The sequence below is a fragment of the Dasypus novemcinctus genome, chromosome 4, assembly GCF_030445035.2.
Source record: "Dasypus novemcinctus isolate mDasNov1 chromosome 4, mDasNov1.1.hap2, whole genome shotgun sequence".
In the NCBI taxonomy this organism is placed as follows: Eukaryota; Metazoa; Chordata; class Mammalia; order Cingulata; family Dasypodidae; genus Dasypus; species Dasypus novemcinctus.
Window position 1 is genome coordinate 116,158,792 of NC_080676.1, and position 24,844 is coordinate 116,183,635.

The 24,844-nt window shown below is 34.0% G+C and overlaps 1 pseudogene; it reads left to right on the top strand.

Moving 5' to 3' along the window:
- The first annotated feature begins 1,585 nt into the window (after positions 1 to 1,585).
- LOC101423181 (ribose-phosphate pyrophosphokinase 1-like) lies at positions 1,586 to 2,706 on the top strand (annotated as a pseudogene).
- Positions 2,707 to 24,844: the final 22,138 nt, after the last annotated feature.

Here is a 24,844-nt window from a genome sequence, read left to right on the forward strand (position 1 = left end):
GATCCTCCACGTGCCCTGCCACATGGAAGGAGTTCAGGATCTCCAGCAGGCAACCTTTGATGAGACAGTATCTCTGATGATACCTTGATCTGGACATTTTCACAGTCACAGAAATATAAGCTTTTAACCTAATAAATTCCCATTATAAAAGCCAACCCATTTCTGGTATATTGCTCCCAGCAGCTTCTAGCAAACTAAAACAGTGCTCTATAAAAGATTCAAAATAAAATCAATTATGAATTTATGATTACCACTAATATATACCTTTGTGTAAATGTCAAAGAACATTAGTTCTCAATTGTATCTACATATCTAATTGCATCAATAGATCGAGTATATTTTCCTAGCCAAGATCATAAAGAGAAAGATTTATCAGGTGATATGAAATGAACATTTGTAAAACCCAAATAAATTTTAATGTGTATTTTGGAGATGTTAGCATTTTTGTCAATGTGTTGTATTTTAAAGCTAATCATACTTACAGATTTCTTTCTGATAGTTATGCCCTATGATAATCATTATTTGTGCTAATTTTAAACTATGTCACTTAAATAAAATCATTACTCTCCTTTTTAGAGATTTGGACCAGAAAAGTAGTTTCTAATTTTCAAAAGTTGGAAATGTGCTGACAAGAATGGGTTTATCCAATTACTTTTAGATACAGCTAAGTGTGTAAAAGTACTTATTATATTATTTAGAATGACAAGGTTACTGAAAAGTGATGATGTCATTCTTTTCATTTTTATATATGACTGGGATTCCTGAAAGATTAATATGTATAAACTCTTTGGCAGATTCAGTTAGCTTTGTGGATGGAAAAACCACATGGGTTTTTAAAATCATTCAGCAAAGAAAGGATAATAAACAAGAAATTTTTACAGTAGGCTAGTGGAAAAGGAATCTCCAAAAGCACTTTAAAAGGGTTATTTAACTTGCCCACAAGGATGTAATGTATAATTAGTAGTAGTAGTTTCTAAAAATTAAAAAAAGAATGTCTAAAACACTGCTGCTTTGCATGGGTGCGTTGACCTGAGAGGATTTTGAGAAAATAAATCATGCATCTATTTTTCTAATATCTTCTTCCATGTCTGTTTATTTTATGGATTTCCCATTGTGTGGAATTTTAGAGGATATTGTAGAATCGTGCATATCATATAAAAATCTTTAAGAACATATTGATATATGGTTTGAATTTCCCAAGTAAAATCTTTTAGAGTTCTTCTTTTTTAATATTAACTCCCCCACCCTAGTTTTTTACTTTAAAACATAGATTTCCAATTCAATTAAAACTGAATCTCCTTTAAAACTATTTGGTCTCCCCTGTTAAAGTATTTATAGAAATAGCCTTGTGATGGCATAGCTCAAGTTATCAGTTCAGATCTTCACCATAATATAAGTATTTAATTGTCTGAAAGGGTACAGAAAAAAAAAAAAAAAATCAGAGAGCCGCGCGCCCGGCGGGAGGGTAAGATGGTGGAATAGCCACGCGAAGCGGCTAGTGCCCGGTCTCGGGTCCGGCTTCGGTTCCTGCCTGGGCAACAGCAGCAGCGCTCACCCAGCAGAGTTCCCACGGTAGCTGGCCAAGATGCCGAATATCAAAATCTTCAGCGGCAGCTCCCACCAGGATTTATCCCAGGAAATTGCCGACCGCCTGGGCCTGGAACTAGGCAAGGTGGTGACTAAGAAATTCAGCAACCAGGAGACCTGTGTGGAAATTGGAGAGTGTACGTGGAGAGGACGTCTACATTGTTCAGAGTGGTTGTGGTGAAATCAACGACAATCTCATGGAGCTTTTGATTATGATTAATGCCTGCAAGATCGCTTCAGCCAGCCGGGTTACTGCAGTCATCCCATGCTTCCCTTATGCCCGGCAGGATAAGAAGGATAAGAGCCGGGCCCCAATCTCGGCCAAGCTTGTCGCAAATATGCTATCTGTAGCAGGCGCAGATCATATCATCACCATGGACCTCCATGCTTCTCAAATTCAGGGCTTTTTGATATCCCAGTGGACAATTTGTATGCAGAGCCAGCTGTCCTGAAATGGATAAGGGAGAATATCTCTGAATGGAGGAACTGCACTACTGTCTCACCAGATGCTGGTGGAGCTAAGAGAGTGACCTCCATTGCAGACCAGTTGAATGTGGACTTTGCCTTGATTCACAAAGAACAGAAGAAGGCCAATGAAGTGGACTGCATGGTGCTGGTGGGAGATGTGAAGGATCGAGTGGCTGTCCTCGTGGATGACATGGCTGACACTTGTGGCACAATCTGTCATGCAGCTGACAAACTTGTCAGCTGGAGCCACCAGAGTTTATGCTGTCTTGACGCATGGAAACTTTTCTGGCCCAGCCATTTCTCGAATCAACAATGCGTGTTTTGAAGCAGTAGTAGTCACCAATACCATACCTCAGGAGGATAAGATGAAGCATTGTTCCAAAATCCAGGTAATCGACATCTCCATGATCCTTGCAGAAGCCATCAGGAGAACTCACAATGGGGAATCGGTTTCCTACCTATTCAGCCATGTCCCTTTATAATAGAATAACTTCTGAGGCTTTTTAAAAATAAAATCAACCCCGTCCCTTGTTTTCCCTTGATATTTGATTAAAAAGTTCATCAGAAGCTCTAGCTTGCTCCAGTGTAGCTTTCTACATCCCACTTCAGGTATATTAGAGCTTCTCCTAAATTGAGGAAAGACTGACTGAGCTTAATTGATGGAATTTCCTACCCACATTGGCTCATTCTGGCTTCTTGGATTTTGTGAGCATTGCAGTTTTAACTGCAGCTCAGCTGTAGCAAGATTTCATACTTTTGAGGGTGTCCTACTGGGTTGTTTGGAGAAGCTTAGATGACTTTGCATGTAAATGCTTCAGAGTTTTCTTTGTTCAGAACAATTAGCAACCTTGCCAACCCAGTTACCCCTCTCCCCAAAGTGTCACAAGTTCTCCAAGGTCTCTACTAAATTATTGCTAGAGCCCTAGGCCAACCCCAAACCTAGTTCTCGTTGCTGAGCTAAGGTAGGGGCCAGCAGCTGTCAGGTTGAGTAGCGTTTGGGTGGAGTCCTGAGGGGAGGCAGCACAGGGCAGGTAATCCTTCTTGGAAGGAAGAAGACTAATCAACATCACCTTGGGGTCTATGTATCTAGGATTCTCCTTTGTACCTGTTCCTTTTGATTTGGCTTTACCTTCAGCCATCTTGACCTTGTCCCAGCCAAATATCCTCTTAGGGCCAAATGACTGGTGTACCATAGTCCTATGAAAAGATGTGTAATCTAACTAGATGATCTTGCTGTAGCTTAATCTTAGCCTGCTTACCACCATGGTAGTAGATCTTAGGTGGTGGTGTAGTTAGTGCCTTTCGATTAATTTAATATATTTAATTTTCTTCTTCTTTCCTTGGATCTGTTCGGCCTCTCGGATGACCTGAAGTTTCTTTTAAAAAGCTTGGTATTATTGTCTCTTGTAAAGGAAACTAATAAGGTACGTTTATGTATATTAAAAAAGAAAAAAGAAAAACAGAAAAAAAAATCAGAACATATACTTATCCAACTTAGCTGGCTCAGCTATACCCCAAAATAGCAAAAATTATACCTCACACCTCACTTGAGAAATGCTCTCTCTTCTTCTGGTGTCAGAGCAATGTTTCATTCTTCTATTCTTCTTTTTTTCCCCTAAAACTTAGATATACAAAAGTTTATGTGGCCATTGCTTTTTGTGTGCGCGTGTGTGGTACCAGGACCACAGATTGAACCCAAGACTTCATATGTGGGAAGCCAGTGTGCTCAACCACTGAGCCACATCAGCTCTCCTGAGTTGGTTTTGTTGTTTGTTTGCCTATTGTTTGTCTTTGTTTTTAGGAGGCACTGGAAACTGAACCTAGGATATCCATGTGGGAAGCAGGTGCTCAACTGCTTGAGGCACATTGGCTCCCAGTCATTTGCCTTTTGATGGATATGTAGGCTGTTTCTAATTTTTCACCATCATAAACAATGTTGCAGGAACATCCTTGTATATGCTTCTCTGTGCACATGAATGATTATTCTCTAGAGTATGTGTTGTAATTGTAAGGGTGTCTATTTTTATCTTAATTTGATGTCTGTTTCTCCTACTAAAACATATGCTACATGAGAGTAGAAATCTTTTTGTCTTGTTTCTCATTCTTTAATTACTATCTGAATACCTGGGACAAAGAAGGTAGTTAATATTTACTGAATGAATCAGGCTAAAAGGGTCAGTTGGGAGACCATGTTATGCTTTTATATCCTAAGAGGGGGATCTATAACTTATTTTGGTAAACTTGGGGATTTTCACAAAAATAATTTTCATATAAATAAGATAATTTTGAAATGAAATAATAAAAGCTAATTAGTGCAGTGACTTATGATATGAAAAAAAGTCATTTGAGACATGGATAAATGGCACAAAAACAGATAAATAGATTCAAAACAGAAAAAGAACATAGAATAAAAATATAAATGGGAGAATGTTATATGGTAGAAATGGTATTAAAAATCAGAGGAGAAAAGACGAGTTGCTAATAGAAGATCCTGGAAAATTGACTTGTTTTATGGGGAAAAATAAAATTATATACTTATACAAAAGTAAACTGTGGATGGATTAAAGACCTAATTACAAATGACAAATTTATAAAAACTATTCGAGAAAACTATTGGAGAAAGTATAAAAATGCTCTTGGTACTAGTATAGAGCATAGAAGAGAAAGAAAGAAAGAAGGAAGGGAGGAAGAGGAACAAAGGAAGCAAGTAAGGGAGGGTGGGAAGAAGGAAGGGTGAAAAGAAGGAGATAATGAGATGGAAGGAAGGAAGAAGAGAGGAAGGGAAAGAGAAGTAAGGGAAGAAGGAAAGAAAAGAGGAAAAAACAAAGTTAAAACATAGAATCTCAAAACCACAAATGAAAATATTAATGGATTTTACTATATCAGTATGAAAGGTTTTCTGTTCATCAAAGGACAATACAGAAAAGTTAACTGACCAGTACTAAGCTGATACTATGTGTGTTTATATGCATCATATATAATTCATAATTTCATACATATAAATCATATAATGACAAATGTTTTGGAGATGAAAAGAAAAAGACAGAAAAATGAACAAATAATATGACTAGACAATTCACATAAAAAAGAGAAAGCTAAAAATAACTTTATGAGGTCAGTAATCAATGTGAAAATTTAAAAATACAGTGCTTTACTCCATCAGATGGCAAAATTTGTAAGTGAATTTTACCTGCACCTGGTGAAAATGTAGTGACACAAGGGCCCTTATTCACTACTGATGGCAATAGAAAGTGGTCTGAAATTCTGGAGTAATTTGGAAGCATGAAATAGGTATGAATAAATATTCAAGTTCAGCAATTCTATTCCCACATTGTATTTTAAGATTTATCTCCATATTTAAAAATTAGACATATGAAGGATGATCTTTGCTACATTATTTTAATAATAAAGAGTAGACATCCGTGTCCACTCACAGAGAAGTTGTTAGATAAAATGTGGATCTTTCAAATGATGGAAGTGTATAAGTCAATTAAAAGAATGAACTATAGCTATCCGCTGAACTGGAGATATTTGAGAAATGCAATAATGAAGAACCGAGCAGACAGTATTTAGCATTTATGTAAATTAAATATGTAAAAATTAGAAAAGTAGGGAAGGGTAATGAGATTAGAGCGAGTGGAATAAAAAACACCTGAAGTAAAATACAATATGAAATACAAAAGGGATAATACTTGGACTGATAGTGTGCCACAAGCTAAATTTTTCCCCATTAATCCTTCTAGAAATACATTACTCATTCGCTAGTACATTGTGCTTTTTATACAAAACAGATAATATTGTGTATAATTTGCTGCTCCTTGATTTTTTTTCAATTATATATTATCTTAGCTTCATAGCACTACTGTTACAAAGTTTCATAAGTTGGATAGCTTAAAACAACAGAAATTTATTATCCAGAAGGAGTCTAGGAGTCTGAAATGGTCCTGGTGACAGGACCATGCTTCCTCTAGGTCTGTAGAGAATTATTTTTCCCATGCCTCTCTTCCTACTTCTCCTGATTTCCTGGCAGTCTTTGGGTTTCAATCTCTGTCTCAGTTGTCACATAGCTGTTTTCTCTACTCTGACTGGCAATCTGTGCTCAAATTTCCACTTTTTATAAGGACCCTGGTCATATGGTTTAGGGGCCTCCAGTAGGACCTCATTTTGACTTGCCTAATTCCATCTGACCTTATTTCCGAATAAGGTCACATTCTGATATTCTTGGGATTAAGACTTTAGCATATCTTTTGGGTGGACACAATTCAATCCATAAAAATTATTAATTTATGTGAATAGTTTTTCTACCTGAACATAGAGAACTATGACATTTTTTTAAAGAGCTGCATTGTATTCCATTATATAGATGGATCAAAATTTATTTATTAATAACAAATCCACTATTGGTGAAAGTTTAGACTGTTTTGATTTTTTTTCCTATTCAAAACAATGCTGTGATGAATATTTTATAAAGCTTTTGTAATTTATAAAAGCACAACTGTATTTCACTTATGTGCTTACTTTATGCATATAAGTATAGAATAAATGCATAAATATTGAATTACTGATTTGAAGATTATACAAATTTTAAGTTTGGAAGATTTTATCAAAATATTTCCTATGTTTTATATCAAACTTAAAATGACCTTTAAATTTCAATTTTTGAAACAAAATTCTCCATTTCTTTAAAACATTCGTGGTTTCTTTTCTACATTTAAATTTGAGCCATCTGGAATTCATTTTAATATATAGAAAAAAATAGGAATATAACTTTATTGGGGTAGCCTAACACTAGCAGCTAAAAACTCAACATTTTCCCATATTTCCCAAATACCATATATTTCTAGGGATTTCAGTCTCTCATTGATCATCCTTTCTCCTGACAGAACAGACTTAATATTGTAGTATTAAGCTTTATATTGTGTTTTTAAATATGGTTGTTCTGATTTCCCCTCATAAATGCTACTTTGCTTAGTTTCCCTTGATAGTTTCTCATGGTTGTTTTTCTAGATGAATGTAATATATTTTTATCACATGAAACACAAAAATGTGCTAGTATTTTCATGTAAGACACATTTCCTTTATTGTTTTCTATAATGAGAATTGAAGCCCTAAAAATACTGAGCATTTTCATCCAAGAACAAGCAATAAATTAAATTTATTGTCTTCTTGCATGCCCTTGTCCCAAAGCAGTTCTAAAATTTCTTGATATAAATATTTTGAATTTCTTGGTAAATCTATTTCTAAATATTTTAACTTTTAATAAATTCAGTAACTGTAATTTTCTTCTATTGTATTTCTAAATGATTGTTGTTTTAAAATAGAGAAGCTAATCATTGTTATATATTAATTTTGACATCCAACAATTTACCAAATATTTATCACTTCTCTTGGATTTTCAAGTCATACAATCATGTCATATGCAAATAATACTAATTTGCATTTCCCCTTCCATGTTGACATTTATTATATCTTTCTCTTCACAATTTGCATAGGTTAGAGTTTTTAAAACAATATCAAATAGTAAAATAATAATGGTGATTGTAAATGTTCCAGTTAGTTATTGCTGTATAATAAACCACCCCTATAACTTGGTGGTTTAAAACAAACACTGTTTATTGTCTTTTACAGTTCTGTGGATTTACTTGACTTAACTGAGCAGTTTTTCTGCTGGTCATACATTGGGTTTCTCAAGCAGTTACCCTCAAATTGTAGCTGGAGGTCTGACTCACACTATAGCAACTGGGTTTCTCTCCTCTCCGTGTATTCTCAGGAGCCTTTCCACTGCTTGTGGTCTCTCAACATATTTTCTCCAGAGGTGTAGTTAGACTTTTTATAGGGCATCTTAGAACTCTCCTAAAACGCAAAAGTGAAACTGGCCACGGATGCCTTAAGTCAGAAATAGCTCAGAAGTACTTCTGCCACCCACTATTGGTAAAGCAGTCACAAGACCAACCCAGATTCAGAGGACAGGGAAATAAACTTCACCTCTCAACGGAGGAGTGAAGAAAGTATAGTAATCTTTAAATTCTCACAGACTGCCTTCTGCCCACAATTTATATTCCTTTCCCTCATAAAGCATACTTACTCCCTGCCATGGCCATGAAAATTTCCATTCCAATTTCCAAGTTCAAGAAATCATCATCTAAATCAGGTCCAAATGTGGATCAGGCTCCTCAGGAGGAAATGCCCTTTAACTAAAGGCTTCAAAATTGAGACCATTTCTTTTTACCATCACAAACCCAACATATAATGATAAGACAAGATAAGGAAACCAAAATAGACCCTTCCATTCAACAAATAGAGAGAAACAAAAGGCACAGAGTAGGTACTAGTCCATAATAACTCTGAAATCCAGCCAGGCATATGTATTCAGTTCCCCGATTAGAGCTTGGTCCTACTCCCTGGGAATGTTTATGTCTCATGTTTCCACCCTCCTGACTCTTGGCTTCACCCTGTGAGTCATCCTTTGACATATGAAAGCCTCCTTGTACGCATCTGCGTAGCTCAGCTTCCCAGTCTGCTTCCTGCCTATAGAAAATTGGGCATCCAAAATCCTTTTGTTTTGAATAGCCTGTCTCTTCCAGAGCATAGTCTTATAATGCCCATAAATACTATGTAGATTTCTTGTGAATCAATTGCAATCTACTCCAGTACACAAAAGTCACATCCGTATATCTTTTCAAGAAAGTCTCCTCTGTACTTTGGATGGAGAGTCAAAGTAATGTGGGTGAACATACTTAAGATTCTTAGGAACCCTTTGTCTCGCAGATAGGATATGAGAGGCAGCATCTTAAGCTGAGGTCGTAGCAATGAGTCTTAGAGCTTCATGCTTGATATCTTGAGCTTGAATTCGCTTTTTAAGAAATTTTAGAGCCATAAATTTTATCTTTATCCTGGAATTATTTCTAATTTCAGGAGTCTTTTGATGACTGCAGAATCTGGGAATAAAGTACTTTATTTTCCAAAGAGCATGATTTAAGTTCGAAATATTTCCTCTAGATGCTGCTTGAAAACATTTTCCTCTTTATCATATCCTACCTTTAGAGGTCAGCTGTCACTACTAGAAATCTCGTTTATATCTATAGAATACATATAAAACTGTCAACTTGTCCACATTATCTCAAGTGATCCTGATACTAGACTTTCCAGCACCATACAGTGCAGTTTGCCTTTTTACATCTTCCAATAACAATTTTTTCTCTTTCCTACCAGCCTTGAGATCTAACCATCTCCTTGAGATCCTTCTGACTTCCACTCACTACCTACCAGTTCCCAAAGTCAATAAAGCATGTCTTAGTTTTTGTAACAGGAAAAATTTCTACGTAAAATTCTTTTCAGCAATTTTTAAATCTATAACAAACTAGTTCAATCATTAGAGGTTTGAAACAATAATCATTTGCCATATATTATAGACCACTACTTTGCCTTGGCACAGCTGGGCAGTTAGTTCTTCTGGACATGCTTAAGGTCTCTCTGCAGATACAGTCAGATGACAGCAGAAAGGGCTGGAGCATTTGGAAACTTGACTGGAATGCTGGGATGCTTGCCTAATACAGCCTCAAAACCTTTCCTCCTTGTCTCTCCGCTTTGTTTCTTCATGTGTTCTCTCTAGAAGGGTAGTTGAGATTCTCACATTGTAGTACACAGCTCCTCAAAAGTGCCAGTAGAATATACCAGGCTTTTTTTTATGGCTCATCTTGGAAATGCCAGTGTCACTTCACTAAATTTACTGACTAAATAATCACAGGACTAACATGGAAAAAGGAAATATATTTTACTTTTCAGTGTGGAGAGAAACAAAGTTTGTGGCCATCTTTAATTCAATGAAAAGCATATTCTAGCTTAATTTTTTGCTTTAGTAGGAATCCAAGCATTGTTATAGCGTTACACAGGTTGCTTTTATGCTTTGGGTTAAAGGAGGTTTTTTTTCCTTTTAATCATATTATGAAAAATTCTAATTATTCTCATCTGGTATTATTAAAAATAATAATTACCTTTTTCAAATGATATTCAGTTTATAAGATAATGAGTTTTTCTCTGTCATGTTAATGTACATTTATAAATTGATTGTCTTATAACCATCCTTGCATTTCTGAAGTAAAATTCTCATGGGCAATGCATAAAATTAGTGTATTACGTTTTTTAAAAAAGATTGCATTTAAGATTTATGCATCAATAATGAAACATGAGATCAACTTGTCGTTTTGCTGTGTGTGTGTGTATGATCTTGGTCAAGTTTTGGTAGCACTGTTAGTCAAGCTTTGTAAAAAAATATTTTGGAAGAGTTCCTTTATTCCCTATGGTCTGGAAGAGTTTAAAATACATTCTGATTATTACTTAGATGTGTGAAAGAGATCACCTGTGAACCCCTCTGGGCCTGTTCAGTGTTTTTCACATGGTTAACTATCTGAACATGTTTCATTCTATGCTGCTGCATTGATTTTTAAAATATTTCTATCTGGATTGATTTGCTCAATTTTATTTCCCTAGTAAAATATATTCTTCCACAAAGCCTAGGAAAATTTTGCAGAGATGAGCAAAGTTTCCTCACATTCCTCTGTTCTTAATAAATTTACCATTCTAAAATATGTTTTTTGGCTTTATCCCATTTTTTATTATTAGGAAGCAGTTTGTGGTAGCTGCATTATGTAACCAAACATAAGCCATGTTCTTAATCCTAATCCATTTCTGTGGGTGTGAACCCATTTTAAATAGGATCTTCTGAAGATATTATTTTTAGCTAAGGTGTGGCCCAACCGAATGAGGTTGGGCCTTAATTCTAATACTAGAGGCTTTATGAAGAGAAAGCCACATGTAGGAGCAGAAGTTGGAAGTCAGTGGAACACAGAAGAGAAAGGAAAAGGTGTTGCCATATGCATTGCCATGTGACAGAAAAGCCAAGAACCCAAAATCCCCAGCAGCCAGCCCCAGAATGCCAGAGTCTTCCAGAAGAAAGCATAGACTTGCTGCTATTTCAATTTGGGCATCTGCTAACTTTAAAACTGTGAGTCAATAAATTCCTATTGTTTAAGCCTCTCATTGTGTGATATTTTAGCAGTTGCAAACAATGAAACACTTTCTACAGTGGACTCTTGTCATGGCTCATGATATCATGAGGTAAAAATCTGGAATAGAAATATTTATCCTGGGAAAGTGCTTTGACATTGCTCTACTTGAAGCTTATTATACCATTTCTCAGTAGGGCCAATTTTTCTCCAGAGTTGGAAGAGATTTGTGTTTCTTTGGTTGAACACCAGATGAAGTACTGGCTTGCATTTGTAGGCCATGTTGCATGAAATTTAAACCATTTAAATACTAGATTCACTTGGATGAAGTGCTGATATTATAAAAGGCAAAATGGAGGTGTGATTAAGTTGGCAGAAGAGTCTTATAACTCATTGCATGCTCACTTCAGGGAATATTGAGAATAATGCAGAAATGGTATGTGAAACCCTTAATGGCGCTCACACTTACAAAATAAGATTTAGACAAAGATCTGAAGAGAAATTGGTGGGTTCTGGGCATTCTTTTTCATTTTGATCTCAAGTCCATGTTTTTAGCCTATATTCTTCATAGTTTAGAATCTGAAGTTATGGTTACTTCTTTGTTTCATAAATGGTCATTTTCCTCTCTGTTACTTTTGTTTGTTTTCAATTGTTTTTTTTTTTTTAGTTTACAGTATAAAAGTTGAATTAAAATATTTTATTCCTTTACATTATATAATAAGTTATGTTCCCTATTTAATTTTTCTTTTAAGTGTATCTAACATGTTGTTTTACTGAAAGTATTGTATATTAATGAAATCAGTCTTTCACAGTATAAAATTATTTTCCTAATTATAAGTTTTTAAATCATTTTTTGCTTGTAACCTTTAAAGTTCAACTTATATGAATTTTACAATATCTGCAATTTAATAAAATACTGACATTATAATGATGTTCGTATATTAGAATTTTGTTTCAAAACAATGAACCAAGTAAATTTCAAATTTATTGTGCTATTTCTTAAATATTAACAATATTTCAAGAATTTATTTATTATTCATGAAAACAAAAAATATGATTAAGCTACATTAATTAAATAAGAAAAATATGATAAATTTAGGGTTTGAATATGTACATCTGTTTCTGTTCTCAAGTCTATAATCATGCCAGAATCTATTGCCAACTTTATTTAAATCACTATGCTACAAACTCTTCCTTCTGTCATATTCATTCACCCTATCTTAATTTCCTAATTAAGTTCTATATTTACTCATGTTTATAATGAAGACCAGGATTTGATTATAAAAGAGAAAGATTTTTTTTCCCAAATGTTCCCTATAAAGTGTATTCAATTTTCATTTAACATTTTCCATTATCCTCTTAGGACATCCTCCTTTCTTTTCTTCATTTACTCAGCTCTTATGTATAAATGAGAATTTGGCATGTGCCAAAATGGAGCTCATTTGTTGGAAATGCAATGTTGAGCAAGATGAATACAGTCTGTTACTGTCCTTTTGGAACTTAAAATATAGTAAGAAAGTTACAATAAAATTAACTTCAAAATATGTTTGATACGTGGTATGGCAGAGGAAGTACAGTTACTAAATAAAATGGGTTGAATAGTGCCCCCCTCCCAAATCCATGCCCACCTGGAACCTCAAAATGTGACTTTATTTGTAAATAAGGTCTTTGCAGATGTAATTAGTTAAAGATCTCAAGATAAATTCATCCTGGATTTTGGGTGGGTCTTAAATTCAATGACTAGGATCTTTATAAGAGAAAGAAAGAGTTTGGAGACAGAGACAACCGAAAAGAAGGTCATGAAGATGGAGGCAGAGGTTGGAGTTATGCTGCCAGAAGCCAAGGAATACCAGGAGTCACCAGAAATTGGAAGAAGCAAGGAAGGATTGCCATAAAACTGTTGAGGGAGCATGGCCTGCTAACACCTGGATTGGAATTTGTGACCTGAACTGTGAGAGAATAAATTTCTGTTGTTTTAATTAAGCCACCAAGTTTGTGGTAATTTATTATGGCAGCCCTAGGAAAGTAATACAAAAATCTTATTTAATTTAGGTATTTTTAAGGATGTGGTTTTGTTCTACATGTTCATATGTAGGGTGGTAAAAATGTACTGGTTTGGGACATATATTAAGTCTAATATTCCTTTGACATTTCTAAGGCAAGTTATCTGATGGAAAGTTGGAGAAACAGCTGTGGAACTCAGAGATGATATTAAAATTTAGAAATAAATTTAAAAATATACATTTCTGAGTTAACTTTGAGAAGATAGTAACAAAAAGGGTGGGTTTTAATAAGATTAATAGGGAAATATTTTAACGTGAGAAACGTCTTCAGAAATAAGAAGAAAGAACTGCTAACATTTAAAATTGGACAGAGGCTAAGCCTAGAAAAGTGATGAAGGAACCACTAGACAGTTAAGTAGACCAAAAAATACTTATTGGCTTAAGAGAGAGAAGACAGCTATGCCCTAATAAAGAGCTGATTTAGTGGAGAACAGCAGCAAGGTGCCAGATTGGAATGGGTCAAATAGTGGTTTAAAAGATGAAGGAGAGGAGACAGCATGTAAAAGCAAATCTTTTCAGAAGTTTTAGTATGTAGGAGATTAGAAAAGACAGAGATGAGGAATACAATGAAAATGTTTATTTATTTGTGTTTGTGGGTTTTTTGTTGTTGTTGTTTGTAGACTCTTTAATGGAAGCCAGAGGGAAAGATTTCGTAGGATGAAAGCTTAAATTTATAGGAAAAAGTAGGGGTAAACTTTTGTTTGAAGTTCTAGTAACATAGTTGAGATCTAAAACACTAGTGGAGGTATCATTCTTAAACAGGAGGAAGGCATTGTCTTGTTAGGCAGATATCAGTTTGTATGTTTGGTATGAGAAGGTTAAGAAGAATCTGATAGATTATCAGTAAGTCAGAAGGTAAATCATCTAGTAAAACCAAGTAAGGAGGTGGGATAGATTGGAAATTTTTGGTAGTAGACAGGTATTGTCTAAATAAAATTATGTACAGTGGCTCAAAGACATGCAGTAAGATTTCTGAGCAGTCTTGAGGGGCTTATTGAAAGTCACTGAACATAAATTTATAGTGAAACCAGAGAGCCTACTGCGTGACTTCTGCTGTATTGCTTGACTTCTTGGTTTCAGGTATAGAGAATTCAGGTAGTTTTTCCAAGGTTTGAATTTTGCCAACTGGGAGACCAAAAGAGAGCCAAGGATGTCTGTAGTACCGGAAAGAGCATTCTTAGACAAATAAATTAATCTTAGCTGAATGTTTTCATTTATTGACTAATAAAGCAAATACCGTGCAATCTGTTGGCTTGAGCAATGGGAATTTATTATCTCACGACTTTTGAGCTAGGAGAAATCCAAAATCAAGACATCATCAAGGTGATGTTTTCTGCTCATAACACTGTGGTGTGGCTGGTTGTTGACCATCCTTGGCCCTTGATTTCCTTTCATGTGGCAATACACATGGCGGCCTCTCCTGGCTGCTTTGGACTCCATGGACTTCCAGTTTCTGGCTGCTCCTTCTGGCTTTCTCTCTCCCTCCAGACTTTTTTAAAAAGAGGGAAATGTTACATATGTTGAAAACGAATTAGATGTGAGTAAAATGGTGACCAAAAAGTGCTTATTGGCTTAAGCAAATGTGCCTTGATGTTCTTAGCAAAAGCAGTTTCAGCAGTAAAGGTGTTTTCAGAGCACAGATAAAAGTAGATTGAGTAGAAAATCAGAGGTGAGAAATGGTGATACCTTGAGTGTACAATGTATTAGAACCATCTGAAAGGGAGTATAGAAATAAGGGTGGTAAATGGAAGGACTGTAAGATCTCAGAATGTGGGGAGCCGCCCGGAGCTACGTGCATTTGTGGTCTCCAGCAACATGGCGGTTTTCATCAGTACGCCTACTCCACCCCTGTGCTTCCGCCTTCTTCTTCCCCTTTCCCCAGTTTCCCGGGCAAAAAGTGTCATGCCTGAGCAACAAGATATTGAAGCCATGACCAGCATTGAAGACTCGCAACCTATAGCAAGTGGTGTAACAGCATTTTATTGCCTTATATGGAAGAGCCGCTTCATCAGCCTATCACCCCCTGCTGATACCCTCCCCTTAGTATATATTCTGATGCTCTACCCTCAATAAACGGAGACTTGATCAGAATCCCGTCTTGTCTTCGTTTCTCTCGCCTCTTGTCCCCCAATTCCCACTCCCTCTTTCAGGTGCCGGTTCGTTTGACCTGCGGGCCGGATCATCAGAAGGTCTCTGTTTTTGGTTTGTTGATTCTATTTTGTAGTAAAGGAATAAACTAGAATATGTCTGTGTTACTTTCCAAATTATTTTCTTTTTGGCATGGAATATATATATATATATATATATATATATATATATATATATATATATATATTCCCCCATGAGAGAGAGAGAGAGAAGCATTTTTCAAAAGGTGTGAATTTGCTATTTAAATGTGATGTTTTAAGCGAAATTTCCAAATAAAGTAAAATCAATTTACGGTTCTCAAATGAAATAAACAAACCTAACAATCCAAGGGAGACAAGTGTCACATCTTATATCACAAAATATAAAATATGGTAAAGTCACACTTGCATAGCTTTAATTTGCAAACTCGTGCTCGTGATGACTAATATATAAGAATATATTCAATAATAAAATAGATTTAGTGTTGTTATCAGACTCACTTTAAAAGTTTCCTTGTCTTCCAACTTTTAAATAAGTTATCCTTGGAGAATAGTTTAGTTGTGAAATATTTGAAATTGAAACTGAGAACTTCATGGTGAATTTGAAAAGGAAGATTTCAGGATGATTTCTATGGCGAATTGTTTATCTGCCAGTAAATTCTCTAATACACATTTTCACCAGTCTGCTAAATGTCCATTCAAGAAAAATAATAAAAGGAAAGAACATTTCTCATTTTCCATTTCCCCTCAAAACTATAATTACATGATAAAAATCCTATAAATATTCACATGCTACTCAGAAAATCATTATACCTAATAACCTAGAAAAGTATAAAACTTGTTGAGAGGAAAGGAAAGCAACACAATTAATTTCATCACTCAATTAAGGTAAGAATTTGTATTTTATGAAATTGTATATAAAATAAATTGACCATTAAATATTGAAGACTTAATGGGTGGATTGTTAGGGCAATAATAAAAAATAACAATTTTCGATACTTAAAGATTATAACTGAACTGCTCTAAAACACAAAATAGATTTGAAGAAAAAAAAAATATTCTTTTCCAGGGGTTCTAGCAATTGTCTATCTACAAGTCAATGAATTTCCTAGGAGGCTTCACTGATGTAAAACAACCTTTACATATGAGGGGTTAAACTTGAGAAGTCATTAGGCCCCTGCTCTGTTATACGTACTTTGAAGTGTTTATCTATCTCATTAAACTCAGTACAATTACAAAATGGACAAAGGTAATGTACCCAGTGATTTCCAAAATTAGATATAATATTAAACTTCAGGTATCCACATGCTTTCCCACTTCCAAAGAATTCTCCCAAGATAATGATTTAGTGCGAAGAAATTTTTCTACAAGAGTTTTTGAGTCAGTGGATTTGCCAAAAGGTATTTTAAGCTATAGCCGATAAAAAAAAGTGGAGTTATAATATCTAATAATTTTTTACTTTGTTAAAGTTACCATCTTCAAATTATGCAACAATCACAAGCATGTAAGAACTGAGGTAACATTAGACAGGTAAATATGTATTACTTTATATATATATACACATGTATTTCTTCTCTTTCTATATATATATATATACAGAGGAAGAGAGAGAGAGAATCACATTGCATATATATATGTATTATATATAATTCGAATGGTAGAAATGGGAAAACAAGAAAAAAATTATTTCTTACATTCCATTCCCTCGTTTTCCCAGAGGCAACTACTGTTACTTGTTGATTGTTTATCTGTCCAGAGATAATTTATGAAAACACAATGAATCAATAAGGAGGATAGAAATATAAAATCTTTTTTAAACAATTGCAAAAAGCATATTTCTATATCTAAATGTCTAATAAGCAACTTACTGTGGTTAATATAACCAAAACCCATACCTTATTCTGGTCACTTTCTAGTCCATTAACCTGTTCAATTTTTCCTACAGAAATTCTCAGTATTTGAGATTATTTTTTAAAATGAATTGATTTCTTTACATGTCCCCCACTAGTGTTCTACAAGATACTTAAGGGCAGGAACTTTGTTCCTTCTACTACTAAAATCCCTAGCAGTTAACAGCACCTAGCCGATAAAAAGAATCAGCTCTTTTATATCTTACTTCCTCACTTAACAGTATATCTCAAATAATATTCAATCCCATAGAAGATACCTTTAATTGACTCCATGGCATTTCATTGTATGGATGCATTATAGTTCATATTTTACTAGATACCTAATTTTGGACATCTAGGTATTTTATATTATATTTTGCAAGACAAAATAAATGCTGCCACAAATACACTGATACATTTTCATATTTCACTTGTAAGACTATAACTGCTGGGTAAATTCCTAGAGTCGCTGAATTGAGGAATATGTATGTTTTTTACGTTGCTGTGTTTTGCTATACATTACCCTTTAAAAAGATTTTTCCAATTTAAATTCCTACTATAATGTAAGAGTGTTTCCACAATTTTATCAATACAGTGTAGAGAAAATAGTGTTGTTTTCATCTTTATTTTTCTTACAATGATTGAATTTGAGCATATTTTAAACATATAAAAATCAATGTTTTTTAATTGTCCTTTACACAGTTTATCAAGAATCTATTGATATATAGATATTATTGAAGTAGATAAAATAGCCCTTTGTTTTTTTTTTCTTTTAACTAGGCTTTAGTTTTTTCTATACGACCACAATTTTAATATTTGCACAGTCTGGTCTACCGCTTTTTTCTTTTATGACTGTTCAATTTACTTTTTTGATTAGAGAGGCTATACATTTCAAGATAGTAAAGAATATGTTTCTCATGTTTTATATATTTTATGACTTCTTTTTTTTACAATAATTGCAAGTCATCTGAAATTTATCTCCTTGTAAGAAATGAGGTAGGGATCCAAAATTTTTTTCGATATGGCTAGCCAGTAATTCAAGTTCTATTTATTGAATAGTACTTCTTTTCTAAAAATGTGGAATTCTATTTTTGTTATGAAGTAAAATTTTATATGTATTATGCTAGAATCTCTATTCTGTTCTATTTATCTATATAAGATATGATTACCATAGCTATATAATAATTTTCAGTTTCCCATAAAATTAGTGCCTCCTCGCTAATTTTCTGTAAAAGTTTTTTTTGTAATTTTCTGTAAAGAAATTTTTGTAAAAAATTTTTACAAAGTTTTTTCAACCCTATTTGCAATTTTGAACTTAAGAAAACATTTGGCTATGTCCAAAAATTCTTTTTGATATTTTATTTCGATGTCCTTAAATATATAGATTAATTCTGATATGATTAAAATCCTTATAGTTTCAAAACATATTTTGCAAAAATAAAGTATACCTTTTCATAAAATTACTTGTTTGCCCCTCAGAATTATTTTAAGGGAAGCGGATTTGGTTCAGTGGTTAGAGCATCCGCCTACCATATGGAGGGTCCAGGGTTCAAACCCAGGGCCTCCTGACCTGTGTGGTGAAGCTGGCCCACTCGCAGCGCTGATATGCGCAAGGAGTGCCATGTCATGCAGGGGTGTCCCCCGCGCAAGGAGTGTGCCCCATAAACAGAGCCACCCTGCGTGAAAAAAGTGCAGCCTGCCCAGGAATGGTGCCACACACACAGAGAGCTGACGCAGCAAGATGATGCAACAAAACGAGACACAGATTTCGGGTGCAGCTGACAAGAATACAAGTGGACAAGGAAGAACACACAGAGAATGGACACAGAGAGCAGACAACTGGGGGAGTAGGGAAAGGAGAGAAATAAATAAAAAATAAATCTTTTTTTAAAAAAAGAATTCTTTTAAACTTGATTTTTAGTTAGCACATTTCTTATTTACTATTTTTATTTTTCTGTTTTTAGAAATAATACCATTTATCCCATTATATTTATTTGCTTCTTTGTTATATATATATATATATATATATATGAAGGCTATTCATTTGTGCATATTTTGTATTCAACTAATGTACAATATTCTCTTATTATTTATCACATTTTTCAGTTGATTCATGTATTTTGTAAATAATGATATTTTCCCTTCTTTTTATCCTGGTCTTTTAAAAGGTGAGCTCAATATCTTTATACTTATGGTGCACATACAGAAGTTTTAATTTTAATATGATCAATTAGCATCAATCTTTTTCCTCTTTTTGATAGATTCCTTCATGTCTATTTGCATGTTGTCTAATGTGAAACAATTTTCAAACATTATTTCTCAAAATATTCACACATTACTGACACAGTTAATGAATCACAAATTTATGAGTTCAACTAATTAAATAATTCCAAACAATTGAGCATTGTTTGCAAACTCTATTAATTACACTCCTCACAATTCTATTTATGACAAATTCTCTTAAATGCTTTAAGCACACTAAAATGAAGATAAACAATAAAACTGATTTGTTAAAAAATGCAGATAAAAATCATGGTACAGCTTTACAAATGATTATAAATATGGTTGCAAAATTGCTGATACCACTAAAATAAACTAATTTCTTCATTTTCTCTGTCCTCATACCTACTCTTAGTTTGTATTTTTTCTTGGAGTTACAATTTTACTTGCCTAACCTAGAGAGTGAGGATTACCTTCCCAGAGTAGCTGAGGTAGCAGATAAGGGGTGATGGATGGTACATGACGAGGGACACAAGATTTGTTTGTGCCTTCCATGGTGATTCCAACACAGTCTGATACAGGTAGAGAGTTCCCTTTTGATTTTTAGACTATAAGAACTGTCCAAATACTTGAATTTGAACTGGTTAACTAAACAAATAAACATTTCTGTGAACTTAGTCTTATTATTTTTGATGGAATCTGATCTGGAATAGTTGAACATAAAGACTTTATATTCATTCCTTTCACCAAAGCTACTTTTTTTTCTCTTTCTCAACCAATTAGATCCATAATATTGACCAATTTATGGGTTTGCTTTTGATTCAAGAAATTTCCTTAGAGCTTACAAAATGTTCTATAATTTCTTCTAAAATTCTATTTTAATGTCTTGCTTTTTAATATTTTTGTTTTCCTTGCTATATAATTATTTTATATTTTTATTATGTAAGTTAGGAATCTGATTTCATTTTTTTTTCCGTCTGGGAAGCCAGCTGGCCAGCACCATTTACTGAATGTTCATTATTTAGCAACTTATATGTTTTGGCATCTCTTTTTTATGCCAAGTTTTCATGTTATGTATTGATCAGTTTCAGATCTCGCTGTTCTTTTTCCTATCCTTGCAACAATATCACAGTGCTTTAGTAATTATAGCTTTAAATAAATATTGATATTTCATTAGTGATGCCCCTACAATTTCTTTTTTTCTTCAAAATTATTTTGAATACTCTTGGCTCTAATTCCATATAAAATTCATTAAATTGGTCAAGCTATATAACATGTCCAAATTAAATTGAACTCATAGATCTATGTCTAATATCTATGAAGTATGTCTCATGGTTCACAATTAGTATGTTTTCTGTAGGATTCTCTTTGATATCCTTTATGACATTAAGAGAGTTCCCCTCTTCTGGTTTGTTAAGAGTTTCTATCATTAATCTTTCCATGATTTCACATTGTATTTTCTTTAAACACATTGATTCGTATTTTACTTCTGCATCTTTTGTTGCATGGATTCTTGTTCTATGTTTATGAATGGCATTACTTCAGTGATCTCTTTTAATCATAAGCAATGATTCTAAAAGACTTTTTTAGATTGCCCAACTGTTTTAATCCCTTCTAGAATGAATTCCATCTTTTTATTATTGACTTTTATTTGTTTTCTTAAATGATTAATTTATGATTTTAAATTATTTAGGCAAACACATGTCAATGAGAATTATGTAAGCTTTCCTCTGAACTAGCTAAAATTTCATTTTGCTGTAAGTATAAAAGAAAAGCGGCTTAAGCAAATGAAGGGTTTGTTTTTCTCACTTAACAATATGTACAGAGGTAAGAAGCCATGGCTGCTATACCAGCTCAAGGACAACATCAAGGAAACTGACTCTATCTTCATAATCTATCATCCTTAATATGTAGTTTTTATCCACATGGTCTTAATATTACAGCTGTAACTCCAGATTCATGTTACTTTTCAGGCAGAATAATGTGGATGGCCCAAAGATTCTCTCCTAACAAGGTCATATTTGAACTGAAAAGCCCTCATCCAAAGCTAATACCTTTATCTCAATAACACTTTCCTAGTGTCACTTAATCTTGCCGCAAAGGACTGAGAATTCAAATATTGTGATATACATGACCTGTAACAGAGCAGAAAGTTTTGCAATGGCTTTTTAATAACACAGTCTACAATCTCTCTCTTTCTCTCTCTTATTCTCCCTCTTCCCTCCTTCTCTCTCTCCCTCTCCTACTCTCTCTCTCATACCTTTTAAGAATTTGGAATTACCTCCACCAATTTTCCTGTGGTACCCAGTGACAGACCCACAATTATATTTGTGCTATTAATCCAATCAGCTAGTCTCCAACAAGTGTGGTTCAGAATCCAGTCAACACATACACCTTAATTTTTGCTCATTCCTTAGGAATCAGCTTCATATAAATCATTTTTCCATGAAACTTCCCTGTTAGCCTCCTTTCATAGGTTGGAGAAACTCAACTGGGTCCTTGTTTCACTATAACTAGCTTCATTGCCTTATTTCATATGAAGCATTATTCTTCTCCATTATACTGTTTCAGTCACCTAGCCCTGTTTCTAGGTCCAAAACTCAGTAGACCTCTTGCTTCAGCCCTCTTAACCACTTTTCTATTTCTGATCCCTCAGGAGATTTTTGAATTTTGGGAAAAGTCACTATCATTAATAATTTTACTTTTTATATTTTACTTATAATTTTATTGTGTTTCTAATGAGGCTAATGGGTAGCTCAAAACATACCCTAAAAGTAGAAGCTTGATTAGAAGCTCACATTTTTAAAAAACATATTTTGTTATAAATTATACATAAGAGATGACATTAAAAAATATTGTACCCTTCATCCAGTTAGTATCTTACATAGTCATAGAGATATTATCATAAGTAAAGAAGTAATCTTACACTAATGCCACTAATTAAAATACAGAACTTATTAGGATTTCAAGGTTTTTTTCAACCAGTGTCCTCTTTCTGTTCCAGGATGCAGTCCAGAATCTCACATGGTATTTAGTAGACGCATCTTATTTTCCTCCAGACTGTAACAGTTCTTCTTTCATTGTCTTTGTAGAATGTCTATAGTACTGGGCTTCTCTGATGTTTTGTCATTTTTAGATTGAAGCATGCATTATTGGGGCGAATGTCTCCAAGGTGATGAGCCCTTCTCTGTTCCTCACCTCAGGATACAGGAGGTCCACAGGTATTAATGGGAATGCTAAGTGTGAACTCACTGTTAATGAGGTGACTGCCAGGATTTTCCACTGGAAAGTTGTTTTCCTCTTAGTCCTTAGTATTTCAGGAGAGGTATTTTAAGAAAATGCAAATACCCTGTTTCTGTTTAACTTTTGCCCCCTAATTTTAGCAACTATAGGTCGATATTGCCTGCAGCAATCATTACTATGATGCTGTGATGATAATTTTCTAGTTCCTTTATTCCATATACATTTTTAATTGAAATTATTCTGCAACTAAGAGTTGTCCCTACTTCCTAATTGTTTATTCAGTTTTTAATTTATATTTATAAAGACTTGTGGATTTTTTTTTAAAAATTGAGTTTTATTTCAATATTATAGTTATTTCCACTCTTCCTCAAATTGTTTTAATTTTGGTCATTGGGATATCTTCAGATGGACTCCTGTTCCCTCCCAATGTGTCCCTAGCCTTTATTATGATCATCATTATTTTATCATCATTATTTTTAGTACTCCCTTATTTTATGAAACTACAAAATGCTTCAGTTTACTCTTATATTTCCTTGCCTAAGTTCTGGAATCAGCCAGGTCTCCAAGAAGTCCTGTGTACTTTTATTATAGAAAGTTGTTTTCTCTGGGTGCTAGGTATGTTAATTGCCTCTTGTGTGTCATCGCTTCTAATTCTTAGTGGACAGAGCTAGAAAATATATCTGTAGACTAATCCATGCATGCACACAAAGACATACACACATCTGTATTTATTTCTGTTTCTATCTTTACAGTTTAAAAAAAGAGTCCATATCGCTAGATCTAACTCTATTTCAGCAGCACAGGGTTTATTCTAGCTTTATCCCTTTCCTTTATTAAGCTTTTCTTTTTCTGTCCTTAAGACACCTGACTCATTATCAATCTGTTGCTTAATCCTAGTAGACAATTAAAGTAGCTTCAAATTGCTAACACATATGCCTGTAAGAAACAAATTTATTATCTGTGTACAGTGTCCAGCAACCTTACACTATCCATTCAAAACACTGTTGTCGAAATTATTATTCTCAGCTCCTTTCTTCCTCATTCCCTTCAGAATCATGTGATCATTTGTAAAAGATTCATTTGTCACAGTCAGTATTCTATCCCTCTCCCATATCCTGGATGAGGTTTTTTTGAAGAGTTATTCAGCACAATGCACTCTTTATGTTGTAAAGTTCTGTGAAGTTTGACAAATGCATAGAATCTAGTATGCAAACTACAATTTCATGCAGAACTGTTCCATGGACCCCAAACTCCCTTGAACACACACTAAATCCCTTTTAGTAAACCACTCTTCCAAGTCTAGGAAAACTTTGATGTTTTTCCATCTATCATTTTCCCTTTACAGTGTGTCAAATAAATGAACCATACAATATGTATGCTTTTGAGTCTGGCAAAAAGCATTTAAGATTTACTCATGTTGTTGTGTGAATTAAGGGCGCATACCTTTTCATTGCTGAGTATTATTCTACTATGTGAATGCACCACAGTTTGTTTATGCATACATCGATCGAACAGTATCTGTATTGTTTTTGATTTTTGAAGATTATAAACATTCACATACAGATTTTTGCATGAATGGGAGTTTTCATTCACATTGTTCAGATACCTAGAAGTGTTTTCTGGATGTATGACATATGTATGTTAAAATTTATAAGAAACTGCCAAACTGTTCTTCCAAAGTCACTATCTCATTCACTTCCTCTCCAGCATTGTCTAAGTGTTCCAGGTGGTCCCCATCCTAGCCAGTAATTATTAGTGCCAATTATTTTTTAATTTTAGTTTTAGCCATATTAATAGGTGGGTAGTGATATTCCATTATCATTTAAATTGCATTTCCCTAGTGATTAATAATGAATCACATCTGTTCATGCTTATTTGCAACCCAAATATTTTCATTGGTATAGAGTCTGCTCAGGACTTATGCTCATTTTTAAAAAATCATGTTTTCTTTCTATGGAATTTTGAAAGTTAAATATGTCTCTGCATAAAATTCCTTTGGCAAATGTGTGATATCTGATTCAAATATTTTCTCATATTTCTCCTAATTGGGGTCTTGTCTTTTCATTCTCGTAGCATTGTCTTTCACAGAGCAAAATGTTTTAAGCTCAATAAAGAACAATTTAATTTTTTCTTTCCTTCCTTCTTTCCTTCCTGACTTCCTAATTTCCTACATTCCTGCTTTCCTTCCTTACTTTTTTTTCCTTTATGGATCATGTTTTTAATGTCATGGTTAAAACTTCTTT